The 13,215-nt window shown below is 28.2% G+C and overlaps 1 protein-coding gene across 1 annotated transcript in view; it reads left to right on the top strand.

Annotated features, from left to right (window-relative positions):
• LOC142321781 (uncharacterized) overlaps positions 1 to 13,215 on the top strand; it is a 287,603-nt gene that overhangs the window by 220,029 nt on the left and 54,359 nt on the right. The window lies entirely within an intron of this gene.

Below are 13,215 nucleotides of genomic sequence, written 5' to 3'. Positions count from 1 at the left end.
GATATATTATAACAAATATGAGGATAATGTTTTACTCACATATGCATATTTTATGTTATTTCTTTTCCAGCTATTCAAAATGATGTAATTATTTTTAGTACTTTACCTGGAGTTTAGAATTTCAAAGGCTGTGGTTTTTTAAAAACCATATAATCTTCCTGATTGTTAACTCACAAATATTAATGTTATTACTAGTAAGGTCAACAAAACTGATTTTATATTGGTTCTTTTTAAAATGTTCGTTAATATTTAAAAAGAAATTATATTCGATGGAAAGTCAAAACGTAATCCCGACTTTATTTTGTTTTCATTTTATTTACTTAAGTATAGGAGTTAAATGACCATGTCATTTTTTCACACATTCTCCTTAATTTTCTTCGAAAGTTTTCCGGTCGGTCACCCAAACATTTATGCGTCGCTTCTCGCACTTCTTTGTTCGTAGAAAATAAACGACCTCGTAAAGCATGTTTGAGTGGTCCAAAAGTTAATGGTTGGAAGGGGGCGAATTCTGGGCTGTAAGCAGGGTATCCCACCACCTCGAAACTCAAATAGGTTTCAAGAGTCTAACGGCTGTGTGTGGTTATGCACTGTCATGTATACATAACATTAATTCCATAAAATTATTTTATGAAAGCCAACTCGTCGTATAATTTGACACGCAGAACCTTGACTAATCTCCAGAGAAGACATTACACTGTCGATGGTAACGGTTTGCCAGTACCACCATTTCTCGAGCGTGTTCATTCTTCCCGCAATGGTGGAGGTCGGTGGGCGTCCTACTCTCTCTTCGTCAATCGCGCTTATCTGGCCACTTTTATACTTCTCGATCCATTTGCGTACATTTCTACGTGGTAGAGAACGCTTTCTCCTTATTGTATTGTAAGCCTCCGATTAATTTCAGTCCCTGGCACTCCTTCCTATCTGAGAAATCGGTCATTGCTCTTTGTGCCTTCTTGGTGCATACTGGTAGTAAAGGAAGAATGGTTACATTGAAACAGAAACAAGAAAAATGATATCAACTTCGATAACTTGACGTGAAGTAATATCAGTTCTAAGCATGCATTTGAAGAAGGCAGGAGATCTTGTTAGATATATAACAAATATGAAGATAAATTTTTACTCACATATGCATATTATATGTTTATTTCTCTTCCAGCTATTTAAAATGACGTAATTATTTTTAGTACTTTACCTGGAGTTTAGAATTTGAAGGCTGTGTTTTTATAAAAACGATATAATCTTCCTGATTAATAAAATAAAATTACTAAATTAATCAAATAAAAATACTTGAACAGTATTTAGAAACGATTTTCTTCTAAACGATTAAAGCGTGAAAATACCATTAATAAAAAAAAAAAAAAAAAAAAAAAAATACGAGACCTCTTTATATTAAGTCGGTTAAAACATTTTTTGATATTTAATATACTTAAGGTGAAATTACAAAATATTTTTTCCAAATTAAATTTTTCACCATTTATTTGTATCAGCAGAAATGTAATGTCATCTTACCTTACATCTGAAGGATAAATTTTTTTATAAAAATCTTTTAACAACCACCATAACTGGAAAAAAATTTTTACCGTCCCTTGTTTAATAATTTTTTTTTTTATATATTAATTTTGACCTGTAGAATGAATTCCCGAAGTCTAGTTTTAACTGCATACTAATACGTTAGATTTATTTTCTATAATTCAGATACATTTATGAAACCTTTTGACAAATCTGATAATAAAATATTTTTATAAATAGATGAGTAATCAATGTTTAAAAATAGGTAGATAAAGAACGCTAAATTTAAATTATATTCGTATTTTAAAGGCATGACAATAAAGATATTCGCAACATTTTATTTCAGCCAATAAATCATTTTTAAAATACGAATTTAAAACTATTTTGAATAAATTATTTAAAAATCTACGTGGTCTTGAGTTCACTGCCCAGATTTTTATTTTTTATTTTTGTATTATAATTTTATTTAAAATATTCAGCCACAGTAAAAGAGATTTTTATAATTTAATCTCGTAAATAAAAACTTAAAAAGAAATTTTATGCTATTTTTTTTTAGATACTTAATATTTATTATATAGTTTTTTAAATATGCTAGTAAGTTATTATCACAATAAAAATCTGATATGGACACCACATGACTTCCTTGTACGCCTATTAAATTACATATACACATTTTTTCTGCACTTCATTTAAACTTATTTCATTTGAAAATGAGATACCATCCGCCAGTTCTTTAATAAAATGAACTGTTAGACAATTCCATTGTAATGGACACCACATTGCATCATATTTTGTTGTGGTGTCCGTATAAGCATTTTATATTAGCTTATGTACTAATTTTGTTTCAGATCGCTTAAGTAGTTATGTGGTATAAGAACGTGTCGGATCCATACTCATGCACACATCGGCTCGAATCCACCAACTTCATATGCATATATATATTTTTTTTAACTTTTTTTTAATTTAAATATATTGATTTATTAATAATTATTAAACTCTGTAAAACTTTTTGAGTTCAAATGAAAAGTACATCATTTTATTTTATTAATAACTTCTGATTTTTTTTCATATTTTTACTTCCTTGTACGAAGTAAAGGAAGTATTGTAATCACGAAAAATTTCGATTTTCACATTTCAACATAAATAATCATTTTAACCATCCCCGAATCCATTTTGAATAGTTTCGGCGTGACGTCTGTACTTACGTATATATCTCGCATAATTTAAAAACGATTACCGTAGAATGTTGAAATACTGGATTTAGGACTGTTGTAATATCTAGTTGTGTATCTTCCCTTTTGACTGCAATCGACTTGACAAAAGTGTCCAAAAAAGCCCAAAATAAAAAAAATCGGGATTTTGGACTTTTACTTAACTGCAATAGTAAGCCCTCATTGAAGTTTTTCAACAGTATATCATAGGTGGTTATTATTTTCATTTGTTCCAGAGTTATAGCCAAATAAAATTTTAATTAATGAAATTACTTGGATCTTACAAGGGGAAGGCACATCGGATCGAATCAGACTTCATCTACTTTTTTTTTTTAATAATTCAATAATAATAAATTTAAAAAAATCAGAAGTTTTTAATGAAATAAAATTTTATGTACTTTTCATTTTAAAAAAATGTACGAATTTATTGTAATATGCGTACAAGGAAGTCATGCGCTGTCCACATCAGATTCTTTTCTTGATAAGTTAGTTTCCTGAACTGGTTTTTTGAACTTGAATTTAAATTTTTAAAAATTTCCATTACCATAATAGAGTATAAATTAAGTAATTAAAAATCTGAGCATAAATAAATCTCGTTAATTTGTAATGGAAAATTATATAGTCAAATTTGTTTTTATTATACCGGTACTGGTTATGTAAAGGTGCTGAAACAGATATAGGCCAAGTCTTATTCTTGAAAATATTCAAGGTTGTTATGAAAAAATTCAGAAAAAAATGATTAAACATAATATAAAATTCAAATGGAGTAAAAGCAGGTTGAATCAAAGGTTATGTGATTGTCTATCCATGAAGAAGGTTGATAAATCGATACTTATTCAGCTATTTGTTGAAGCTAGATTAAAGGCTTAAATTTAATTTACAATATTATTTTCTAATTTTTAATGGGATTTTTTGGTTTGTTCTTTTAAGAATTTTTTTAATATGAATTTTAAGAATACTTTACTATAAGTTCTCTTTTACTCAGACAAAACGTTATTTTAATATTAAATCTATTGAACTGGTATTTTATAATTAATAAAATATAGTTTTTCAAAGGTTTTATTTACTTAAAATGCTAACAAAGCACTTCCTGTATTTCAATGTTTATCTATAATAAATAAACAAATAGATAAATCTTTTATTCTGACCGATACATAATAATACATTAGACAGATCACGTCAGGAATGAATTGATATGCTAATCCTTGTTTAAAAAAGGGAACTATCTAAGCATTATTCTAATGGATCAAGGGAAACCAAAGTAAAACCTTGATCAGAGCAGAATCACGAAATTATAAAATAAAAAGTAGATGTGATTAAAATCATATGAATCATTTAAAATGTAAAAACATAAAATAATGTTAAATACATTAAGACCAAAAAAAAATTATAATTCAGGAATTAATAAGAAATATTTGGGCTCAATTTATCTATAGAGTGAAAGAGATTCATAAAATTCATTTTTAATTAGAATTATTCAAAAAAAAAAAAAGATTAATAAAATAATGTTGGAAAAAGTATTTTTATTGTATTTGAAATAAATTGATAAGAAGATTTTTTGTAATAGTTTGGTAATTAACAAAAAAAAAAAAATGGTAACGGTTGCGTAATATGCTTTCTTTCTCCTAATTATTCCACTGAGTTAAACAAAAACTGTTTTGCTGTCTGGTTGGATGGAATTAAATATTGTTATTTTTTAAGAATTTGATTACTCTTTTTAACAAAGATCGAACATTCAAAAATATAAATTCAAGGATAGTTTTTTTATTTCTAAATATCGGTGTATATGATTGATACTTACGGGGGCATTAAACAATGATCTGACAGCCCATTTTTATATCTTGTAAATTCGTTTTTACTTTTTTAAGGAGCCCCAAAAAATGATATTATATTTGATAAGAATATAAGTATAAACAATAAATGTTTTAAATGAGATAAGCTTAAAGTTTTATTTAGGCGCTTCAAAGTAAAACATTATAGTTTATTCTGTGGCAAACGAAATCAATTTGATCAATCGTGGAGGTTTTGTCATTTATTAGCGTGTGTCCGTAAAAGAACTCCGCGGTTTCAAAAACAAATATGGTTTTTATTTTTTCAACACTTGTCTTGAAGTGACAACAGTTAAGTTTTAATTTACATATTGTGTATCAAACAATAGTTGGGTAAGACTGTTGCTCAGGCAAAGCTGTTATAAGCCGGCTTCAGTACCGTGGCGTCGCCACAATAAAACACAGTGCGTGTACCGACCCGGTACACCTTTTTCTTTCTGCGACCCGCAGAAAGAAAATCAGTGACTGTCGTACAAAAAATTTACACGCAAGTGTCTCGTAAAAACTTTCCGATAACAAAAGCATACGTAAATAGTGTGAACAGTTTTTAAAAACGGAAACGTTTTGAAAAGTTATTCACCAGGTAAGTCTAAAACAAGCACCGAAGACATAAAAAGAATTCAACTGTCTCTCCAAGAAGTCCAAAAACATTAATTTATACAGTTAGTCCTCAACTGAACATTTCTAAAAGCCCTTTCCATTACGTTGATCGCAAGCGATTAAAATACCGTGCTTATAAACCGCGGCTACTCCATGAAATGAATCTAACGGTAAGCCACAAAGTGTACAGTTTGTAACAATCATGTTAGAATTCATTCTGCTGATGAAAACTACCTACAGAGCATTACATTTTCTGATAAATTGACATTTCATTTTCATGGAATCGTGAACCGTCATAACTCTCTTGATGGGGTTTAGAAAAACCCACACGAATCGGCAAGACTCATCCGCAACTGTGCGAAAATTAATGTCTGATTAATTTCAATTAATTCTATATTTCTATTACGTCTGAATTCTATTACTGCATCATGAAATAATAGAATTTTTGGGTTTTTTCCACAAATAGACTATTACGGGTGTAGTATACTCGACATGTTAGAGAAGGCTTTGTGTTTCTGCAGATTGAAAATATGGAGGGCCTACTTTTCCAACAGGATGTAGCCCCTTCACACCATGCAGAATTTGTGTAGACTGGTACCGAGAAGGCGGGATAGGCAGAAAAGCTCCCATCGTTTGGCCACTGCGAAATGCCGATGGATTTCATCTTTTGGGCTTACGTAAAAGACATCATATACTGAGAAAAATTCCAGTCATTTGACCATTTTCACTAAAAAATAACTGCAGTTGTGGAGGCGATTCCACAGACGTGTTCCACAGAATGTAAAATGAGGTGGATTATCGGTTTGGCGTTTGCAGGGCTGTAAACGATACTATATTAAGTTAAAGAGTGTTAAGAGGAAAAATAGAATTTTTAGACTGTACATTCACGTAATAAAACATCTATATATTATGTATTGATAATAAATTTAAAAAAAATAAATTTTTTAAATTGTTCAAAAAATACAAAGATACAGCCGTAACTAAATAAACATTTTAAAAGGTTTTTCAAAAATGAAATTCCCGGCTCTGCCGGTCAAGTTCTGGGATTCTTGCCGTTCTTTTTTTAATGAAAAAAATTACAACGGTCAATTAATTTTATTAATTACTATTATTATTACAATGAATTATTAAATTTGTATTTATGGCAAAAAAAAATTATTCTTTCATGCTAAATTATTGTTTTCATTGTCCGTACTAACCATTTTACCAAGAAACTGGATGATTTATTATAATTATAGTATATACTAAATTTTTAATTATTAAAGATGTATTTCTATAATTAAAACGGAAAAATGCACTAACTGTTGCATACTTCGTAGAAGAAGAAATAAAGAAAGTTGTAATTTTCTAGAAAGGAGAAAATATTTTGACTAATTTTTTTCAAGAAATATTGAAGAGTACTTAACAAGACATTGTTATTTTTCCTTTTATATGAAACTGGTAACTTGCGAGATGGATTTAAAATTTTAAATAATTTTTTCTTTATTTTTTAAAAACTAAAAAAATATTGTTTTTTTTAGGTACCACATAACATTGGAGTGGGATGTGTAAAGATTTTTAGTAGTTTGAAGCCTATCAATGTAGAAAATACAAATGCATAAAAACTCCCATTAACTCCTTTTCTCAAACAACATTTAGCTAAACAAAGAAAGATATGCAGTCATTTTTTTGGGTGGGAGGGTGAATATTAAATAAAACATTTTGGTAATTTGTGATATAGGTAAAAAACATTTTGAAAGAAAAGTTCTTGCTTAAGTGCCCCAGTAAAGATTTGAAATTTTATTTTGGCCAAAACATCCGTACTCCTTTTCCCAATTTTTGCAAAAAAGAAATACCTTGTTTCCCCCCGAAGGTAGTATCCGTCTACCAATCTTGAAGAAGATCGATCAACAGGATCCAGAGGTATAAGATCAAATACAGGTTAACGTACACACACAAAACTTTTACTTTTTAAACTTGGAAGCACTGGAATAAAAAAATTTTGCAGATTATTTATAATTTATTTATATCGATTTTTTACTTAAAAAACAAAATCTCTCCTTAGGAGCAAAACTAAAAAAAACCTATTTCTAGATTTTTTTTACCGATCCATATCCGTTACAGACGGGAAAGTAAAAATAACAAGTAGAATTCATTTATTAGGGTAGTGTTATGTTGATGAAAAAAATTTAGAAATAAAATTTAGTACTCGAAAAAATAAAATATTTTTTTTAAATTAAAAATTAAAATTAAAGAAGAATTAAAAAAGAAATCGTTTCATAAAGTAAGCGATGTTAAACAAAAATCGTTACAAATAAAATGGCTATATAAAATTATAATATAACGTTGAACGGTCTAAAACAACTTGTCCTGTAGGTCGTGTGATTTTTATGGCCAATAGACTCATCAAGAATCGTAAAAAGATAGCTCGTTTGATTAAATTATATTAATTTATATATTTTATATATTTTTTAAGTTAAAATTGAATATTTATGGAAATTTATTTTCATACTAAAAAAAAAAATAATTTTGCGTTTTATTAACAACTTTGTTCACATTTTTCATTAGGAGTAATAAAAAAGTAGAGCAGATAGCATTTTTTTTTTTTTTTTTTAATAACAAAATTCTACCTTTGTTTGTATTGGCTGTAAACATAATATAAATAACATAATAAATTATGTTAATATTTTTTTATTTAATACTTGAATACATTTTTAAAAAACCAGTAAAAAAAAAACGACTAACATTTGCTATTGTGAAGCACAATGAAGAAAAAAACGTTCTAACAGAAAAATGATTTAAATCATGAAAGAAATTACTAACGTTACTAAAGCCCTTCGATCTTTCGAAAAAATAAAAATAAAGTCGTCTGGAATATAATGACAACGAATATGACGTTAGTAATAGATCAGTAAATCCCCATAGAATTTGCTCTTAGCCTTGCATGTTAATCTATAATCGATCATCCAAGAAATTTAATTAATTAAACAATGGTCTACAAAACATATACACACCTGTAGAATATTATTCTTTAATATAACGCTTTTGATTATACATTTTCCTGTTATAGCGTAACGCAAAAATAAAACTACCTTATCACATAACTACAGTTTTCTTAGCACTTTAACATTTTCCCATATTAACGTACATAAATTTTCTTTAAAGTGATACACAATCTATAATTAGAAAAGATTAAGTGTTTTCAGGTTTAAGCAATTGATACTTTAACTATAAAGTTTACGGTGAAGTCGTCGGACAAGTAACAAGATTCCACAAACAGATCGACAGCCGGTTGCTCTGTACCAAATCACACCACGGATGTAGCGACGTTATAGGTCACAGCATCCTCGGAGTAGAACTAGTAGGTTTTCACCGTAAACCCCAACTGTTCAAAATAGATGAAAAGAGATCAAAGGCAAGTTAAAACGGGTGGATGGTAAAACAGGATGATCTATCTAATCACAGAAGGACTGGAGCAGAAGATAAACTTCACCCGGCTAGGTCAAACGTCTTTTACTCTTCATAAGCTCAGGATTATAAAGAGTAACAGATATATTAAGATATATACAGATATCCCGATATATCGGGATATCTTTATCTGTGGATAGAAATGCAAATAATTAACGATTTTGTATAGATCCACTTAAATATTTGATACAACAAAATCTATTTCTCTTCAGAGATTAAAATCCCTTCCACAATATACTCGGAGGAATTATTTTTAAACAACCGTCTTATCCGTTACGAGAATTATGTATAATTTTAAAAATCAATCGTTAATAACTCAGCCAGACTTCCCAATTTATGCATATTTATATAAAACTTAATAAAATGAAAGTAGAACTTGTTAATCTGACCACTTGTGTAATTTGATCATTTCTTTAGAGCGGCTATCTTATTTTTTATATCTACAGAAAATACAGAGTATTCCATGCTTATCATTGTTAAAAAATGAAAAATTTGTTTTGCACATAATTCTGAATATTTCTAACAATAAGTTCACTAATGACTTTACTTGTTGAAGCGACTATAAAAAAATAACCAAAAAAAAATAGATCGTTCAAAATTGAAAAATTTCTGTAAATATTTCTGAATATAATATTTCTGAAAATATTTATGAATGAAGATAATTTAATCGCAATCAATATTAAAAAACAACTTTGTTTAATATATGATACCGACTGGTAATTTTTTAATTTCATTTTTTTTTGTAGAGTAAAACATGTTATGAATTGTAATTTATAACCAGTAACGCCAGTTAAAACAGAGAAGTAGCAACTACAAAGATACTAGGAAAGGTTAAATATAATTTATTATAACCTTAAAGCAAAATGAAATGACGTGCGATAAATACGTAAAATAATAGATCTATTGAGTGTAATTTTAATGTAATCGTTACATTTCATTATTTTAATTTCAATACAAATTTTTATTTATAATAAATTAAATTTATTATAGTAAATAATAAAACAAACTTATTAAAATTCACGATCGTAAAAAATTATAATTTAATAAGGCTAACGTGTTTTCAGAATTGAATAAGTAATTTTTTTCCTAAATACATCTTCTGAACCGATAGCAAATATATCGAAAGCATAAACTTAAAAAAAAAATAAAGGACTAAAAAAAGTGATACTAATTGCAGTAATAATTTATAATTCGCGATCACTTTTTTTATAAAAAAAAATTTAACACGAGATAGCAAAAAACATTAAAAAACCAACAACTTTTTCCAAGCATTGGACAACAAATAAAACTATTGATACTATCTTTCTACAACCTTTTTTTAATGATTAATTCACAAGAAAAATTTTGTACTGCCACACCATCCCACGTTTAAACCCCTCATTTTTTGTTAATGAGTTAAAGAAATAAATATATATATACATTTTAAATTGACTAAAGTGTGATTTCCTGAGTATAATCTGCTGCAGATCTCAGATTCGATTCCCGACAAGAGTTTAAACTGTTACAGCTCAATAAATTACTTTTATTACAAGTCTTGCTATAAATACAAACCTTATACTTTTTAATCCACAAGTTTCCATATAGAAAAAGTTAAATAATAAAAAAACAAAATTAAATATTAAATAAAGGATGTCTTTTATTTTGATTAGTACATAATTGATACTTTCATTACACACCGCGCCAAGAATAAATAGACATGTTACTCCATGAATAAAATAATGAAGCTACTCGAATATCGGATGGATCAAGGAAAGACTGTGATAAAACACAGATAAAAACAGAATCACAAAATATAGGATTAATTATAAAATAAAAAAAACAGATGTAATTAAAATTCATATTAATTAATATTAAATTCACATGAAATAATGTTAATGTAAATTCATGAAAATACTAAATATAAAGAAAAAACCCGGCAAAGGGTAGTTGCACAACTTTTTTAGCTTTTCCCTTGACAGATATTTATTTTAAATAGGGCTTTTTAAACCCTAAACGCCATAGGGTTTTTAAATATTAATGACATTATGAAATATCTAGGATACAATTGCGAAAAGATAAAAATTTTCAGTAACAAAATTTGGGTCCGATTTGACCCCTTTGATCTCCTAAAAAACATATATATATCGTACTTGATGTCTCCTTGTTCGATGAGATCAAAAGTCAGATCAAAGCTAGAATATATATATGGCCAAATATTTGTATCAAATTTAAACTTTTTTGGTCGACGAGTTTTTGAGAAATGAGACAAAAATTGTTTTCAAATAATGTGGAATATTTCCCTTAGATCCGAAACTGACTTAACTTTAAAATTTTAAATAATCTAATAAATACTTTCTTCCACTAAAGATCAGTTTTCTACAACCGCTATAAAAAAAAGCTGGTAATACAATTGTAGGAATTTTCCGTCACATGGCTAAGCCACGTTCCGGAAAAATCCTAAAACTGATTTTCTGATGCACGGCTTACACACACATACATACACAACCTAATTTAAAATATTTGTCATTTTATTTAAATATAATATTATTTTCGTTTATTTAATTCAATGATTCTAACTAAAGCGCTACGTACTTTCACAACTTACATGGAACAAATTTTGTTGTAGGGTCGGCAGGTGGTGTAGCCGCGAGGCTTAACGCACCAAGTACCGAGTCAACCGGGCGATCAAGTTCGAGACCCGGCCCAACCGAGTTACTTTTTTACACTTTAAATATTATTTTTGGGGTGGGGTGCGATTTTGGAAAAATATTTTTTTTTGTATATATTGTAATTTTTAACTGTTAATAAATGTGCCTAAGAAAATATGACCTTAATTAGGCGAAATCTTGAAATACTGAAGGTGAACTTGCTGTACAGCCTCATCCCCTTGATCTTTTATGTTGAAAATTTAATGTCATCAATGCCCCATATATAGAATAATCTGACCAAGTTTGGTCAAAATCGGTTCAGTAGTTTTGGAGACATAAGGTGATGTAGAGCCAACACCGAACACACACACGTACATACGACCATTGATTATCCGGAAAATTTCCATCCGGTTTTTGGGTTCCTTAGGTTATTTCCATCCGGTGAAAATCGCATATGACCAAACTTGACCGATTACAATACTTTCCCTTCTAAAGCTGTAGCTATAGCTCTATCTAGACGAGAAAGTACAAATTAAAAATGGCGAATATCATAACCTCCCCATTTTTAATTTTGTCAAACGCCATGAATGCCCTATATATTGTGTGTGTATATATACACACACAAAAATTTAAAATTAATTAAAAAAAAATAAAAATGAATTTGGTATAAATTAAGTAAGTGAATTTGGTAAAGATTATTTGGTGAATTTTTACTGGATAATTAATTTAAAATTAATTAATTAAAAATTTTTTAAAATTATTTTCGAAAAATTTATGTTGAGTTAATCCGGATATATTAAAATACAGCTAACATACGCACATACATCAGGGAATTTCTATAATTTTTTGGGGGGTTTTCTTTTTTTTAATTATGAGGTCTTGAAATATTGACTTTTGCAAAAACGCCGAGTGGCCGTTCGCTAAACTTTCCTCTATAGCTGTACTGCTGTAGCAGTAATAAATATATAGCCAAGAACGTAGAAATAACTACAAAATATAATTCAGTAATAATTAAAGAGAATTAATTATACGCGCACACATTTATATCTACATTGAATGAGATGAAAAAATTCGGGGATTTTTAACATTTTTAATTAGCATTAAGTAAACATTTATCGACAGAGTAATATTGTTTCTGTAAAACTCATTTAATTTCGTTTAAATAAATTGTGTGAAAATTTATTTTTAATGTTTAGGTAATCTTATTAAAATCGCAACGGTTTAACAATTCTTAAACAGACAAAACGTCGAAAACTTAATTTTTACAGATTTTATGTGCTTATATCCGAAAATTTGAGAAACTAATGAAAAGGTTTATTATAATTAAATATATTCAATAAACTACCTATTATTTAACAAACTTAAATTAAAAACTCTTTGTTAAATAATAATGATCCATAAAAAAGAAATAAATATAATGAAGAATTTTATCGATAACACAATTTACGCTAAAAGACACTTTAAGATAGTTGTATAAAAATATGCTGTGTGCGTGTGTGCATGCAAGTACACACGCATACGTAACCATATATTGCACGCACACGTACTTCAGTAATTTCGTTACACAAAAATAGTCTAACCTTAAAACTGAACTCCATACGCAATCATAAATCTACAGTCGTACAAGGAAATATTTTTTTAATTAATTTTTTGAAGGGAAACCACTTTTAATGTTTTAATTATCTTGTTGCATCCCTTTGACACCGCTAATAAATAAATACAAGTAGTGTCAATTATGTCTAAAACATAATATATAACCTTCAAAAAAAAAAAAATATATATATATATATATTCGCAGTAGGGAGTAGCGTGAAACTAGTCTGTTAACCCCTACAAACTTGACACATAGATTATTTATCATAACATATATATGCCCTAAAACAACCGACCTAGGATAACGTTATAAAATATATATTTCACTGTCAGCAGTTGCTGTACATTACTTCATTTTTTTTATAAAATAATTCTAAACAAGGTTTTTCAATACAATAT

This window comes from Lycorma delicatula, chromosome 3 (assembly GCF_047948215.1).
Source record: "Lycorma delicatula isolate Av1 chromosome 3, ASM4794821v1, whole genome shotgun sequence".
Classification (NCBI taxonomy): Eukaryota; Metazoa; Arthropoda; class Insecta; order Hemiptera; family Fulgoridae; genus Lycorma; species Lycorma delicatula.
This window is presented reverse-complemented; position numbering and strand designations above follow the sequence as displayed.